The sequence below is a fragment of the Diaphorina citri genome, unplaced genomic scaffold (assembly GCF_000475195.1).
Source record: "Diaphorina citri unplaced genomic scaffold, Diaci psyllid genome assembly version 1.1 scaffold1722, whole genome shotgun sequence".
NCBI lineage: Eukaryota > Metazoa > Arthropoda > Insecta > Hemiptera > Psyllidae > Diaphorina > Diaphorina citri.
The window spans coordinates 18308-21909 of NW_007379148.1; the positions used below are offsets into that span (position 1 = coordinate 18308).

At 36.7% G+C, this 3602-nt stretch overlaps 2 non-coding genes across 2 annotated transcripts; both read left to right on the forward strand.

Annotated features, from left to right (window-relative positions):
- The first annotated feature begins 663 nt into the window (after positions 1 to 663).
- Trnad-guc lies at positions 664 to 735 on the forward strand. Its single transcript has one exon. It is a non-coding gene; the product is annotated as a tRNA-Asp (tRNA).
- Positions 736 to 3212: 2477 nt separating this feature from the next.
- Positions 3213 to 3284, forward strand: Trnae-uuc. The gene has a single exon. It is a non-coding gene; the product is annotated as a tRNA-Glu (tRNA).
- The last annotated feature ends 318 nt before the right edge of the window (positions 3285 to 3602 follow it).

Below are 3602 nucleotides of genomic sequence, written 5' to 3' on the forward strand. Positions count from 1 at the left end.
GTATAGGTAATAGATCAGTTGCGCTTACTTGGGTGATGTTTCAAAGTCATAGAGCAGGAAAAATGAGGACCAACGGAATTTTTCTTTTTCTTCTACGACTTCTAGATCCCGAGATAAATCGATTAAAAAAATATTGGTAAATCGTGACGTCACGGCATACGCTCCCGTAGGTGATGACGTCACATCAAATGTCCCGAGCAAAGCTCCCTCGCAGGCAACACATTAATGTGTTTGTGCGCATACGTTTCTGCGCAGTTCTTTCTGCTCCTCCGCTAGCGCGCTTGCATACTGACGCTACCTAACGGACGAAAAAAACAACTGCGTAAAGTCTGACGTCACACATATTTGAACTCTTTCATTAGAACGGAAAAACAACTGCGTAAAGTCTGACGTCACACATCTTTGAACTCTTTCATTAGAACGGAAAATAAAAATTGAATTTTCGACCTTTTAGAGTTATTTTTTTGGAGTTTTGACCTCAGATCTGGATTTTTCCCAACTTTTTACATAGGAATCGACCATTTATTTATAATTTTTACCCATTTGCAACTGCTCCATTCACGTCACTATTATATGATTTACGATAGGCATGTGGTTTGTGGTACGCTTACCTATACTCATTGAACGTACAAAATATTACAGTGAGCCTGCATTCATCACCAATCCTCGGTAGTATAGTGGTCAGTATCCCCGCCTGTCACGCGGGAGACCGGGGTTCGATTCCCCGCCGGGGAGATTTTTTTGTCTATTACTATTACTTATTTTTAGGTCTGCCTAGAAGAGACGGACAAGAATCGCCGACCCAGGAAAAGCCTATAGGAATAAGACGACTTATTTTTGCTTCTAAATGCTTCGTCGTCTGCTAAATGCTGCTAAATGACGTCACGCTTCTAAATGTCCTTTTTACGATGTCTCTCACAAATGGAACTACGAAATGTGGAACTCAAAGTGTAAAATGAGGTTTTTATTCAAACCCAAAGGCATTGCCAAAGGGTTACCTACTCAAAAATGGAACGAGTCAATTGAAAATATGTAGGTACCTACCTTAATCACACAATATATTAGCTCTGTAGGTGCTTTTAGAACCTCCTTAAATCTACACAAACTATACCTACAAGCATATATACCTAAGTATATCTTTACATAAAATATCTTTTCATAAAATATATCTTTACCTACAAGCATATACCTAAGTAGGTATATCTTTACGTAAAATATCTAAAGGCGTTCCTGAGTTCATCTTCATCTATATAATTAAAAAGTTTACCTTTGTCGTTGAGTGCTCTGAGTCGATTAAAAAGACAACTTGTTGTTCTAGAAGAAAAAGGAGGAGAAGAGAAAGAAGAAGGATGAGGAATAGAAGAATAAGAAGAAAGAGGAGGAGGTGAGGTCGAGGAAGGAGACAAAGGGAATCTCAAAGTAGTAGGAAGAGGAGAATTAAAAGAGAAAAAGGATAAGAGAAGAAGGAACAAGAGAAGAAGAAGGAGGAAGAGGACGAAGAAAAGGAGGAGGAGGAAGAAAAAAGAGAAGAAGGAAAGAAGAAATAAGGAACAGCATTTCAAGTTCTCACTAATTAAGAAAATAAAAAGGAGCAGGCCGAATTAAGAAGGGGAGAAGAAGGAAAGAAGAAATAAGGAACAGCATTTCAAGTTCTCACTAATTAAGAAAATAAAAAGGAGCAGGCCGAATTAAGAAGGGGATTTAATTAACCTGACAACAGACTTCATCACAACGAAAAAAAAGACAAAAGAGAGAATGGAAAAGAACGACAAAAGAGAGAAAGGATGATTGAAAAATTGAAAGTTTCCTCAAAGATAATACCTAGATTGAAATTTAACCACTTTTGCTTGTTATAGGTAGGTAATATCTCTTTACACTTGTATTCTTCCTAGCTTATTCCTATTTAAATTTCTCTTTCTTTTTGTAACTTTTAATCTTTTACTATTCCATACTTTATATTTATTTGTATTTAATGATTAAGTACAATTGTACTTGCACATTAAATACCAATAAATATTTATCTACTATTACATATTTTTATGGAATGAGGTCCAGAATGCATGACTAGATGTCTATGTTTTTCGTGGAATGAGGCCTAGAATGGATGACTCTAAATTTTTGTGAAAACCTTAGCCAAATGCCTCCACCTTCATGTTTTAGCTCCGGCCTTGGAAAAGAGTTTCAAGATATTGTTAATCCATTTGTACTGCTTTAACTTTGTTTAGGAGGAATTTTTTTCTCACTCTTAATGAATGAATGAATGCAAATTGAGTTTCCTTTCTCTCTCCTTTTTTCGTCTCCTAATTTATACAATCAGGAGTTTTTTTTTCGACAATTTTCATCGAAGCTGAGAGAGAAGAGTGGACTGTGTGTGGAGTAAAATAATCCTTTTAAAGAATAATAATAGGTATGTAGGTACCTAGGTATAATAAAAATAGAAAACGTTAGACACCTAATTTGCCCCAAAATGGAAAGATCATTTTCGGCACTCCTTAAGATAACACAGCAAAAACCTCAGAATTTTTTTTTCCTTATTAGAAAATTACTTTTTCCTTAGAAATTTGTCTATAAAATTATCAAAACTCCTGAGAATAGGTAAACCAATATCTTTGAAAAAAGTTCTGGTATTAGTTTCTTAGAAACGTTGTACCTATAGATATCCTCCCGCCTTAGATTACATGCTCCTTAGATTAATACTCCTAGCTCATTAGAAAAATCCACCATACTCTTTGGAAAAATCCTTCTCTTGACAAGTTCTAGTGGAAAGGAAATCCAATTTAACTTTTCGTGCATTTTAAAATACGAAAAATACAACAATACCTAGACTGGACTTTCTTGTTGGGTTCAGCTTGTGTTGTATGTTTTATTGAGCTTATTATGTTGGAAGAGAGAAAGAGGGGAGGGAGAGAGAGAGAGAGATCTTTGAATTTCCCTACTGATTTTCCTAGATACAAGGTGTGTAAGTACTTAGGTATGTACCTAGATATGCCCCAGAATACAAGAGACTCTGAAATTAGACTAAAAATATTAACGAGATTTTCGAAAACCCTGGATTTCTGAAACACACTGTATTTCCTACAAGTTCTTCTCATTTTGTGTTTTCGCTTGGATTCGGGCCAAAGCTCTTGACGTAACAAACACTCCCATCTTATCAGCAAATAGAGACCAGCTGTCTGTTCTTATTGGCATAAATTTCCCGGCCTGACACACACTCCCATGTGGTCTAGTGGCTAGGATACCTGGCTTTCACCCAGGAGGCCCGGGTTCGATTCCCGGCATGGGAAAATTTTTGGTTCTAGTCCCGTCTATTTTCATTAGTGCCTTTCACTCTTCAGCAAGCCCCTCAGGTCACCCCCTCTGACAATTTTTCTCTCATTTTTTTTGTATCTCTCTCTTTTTCCAAACTGGCTCTAAGGTCGTTTCCACAATGGGTCTCTTAAAATGAGAATTAGGCAAATTTACGAATACCTCTCTTTATCAAAGAAAATTAATTGCTAAATTCAGGGACAAAGAGAACGTGTGACAGAGAGAGAAAGAGAGAGAGAAAGAAAGAGAGAGAGAGAGAGAGAGAGAGAGAGAGAGAGAGAGAGAGAGAGAGAGAG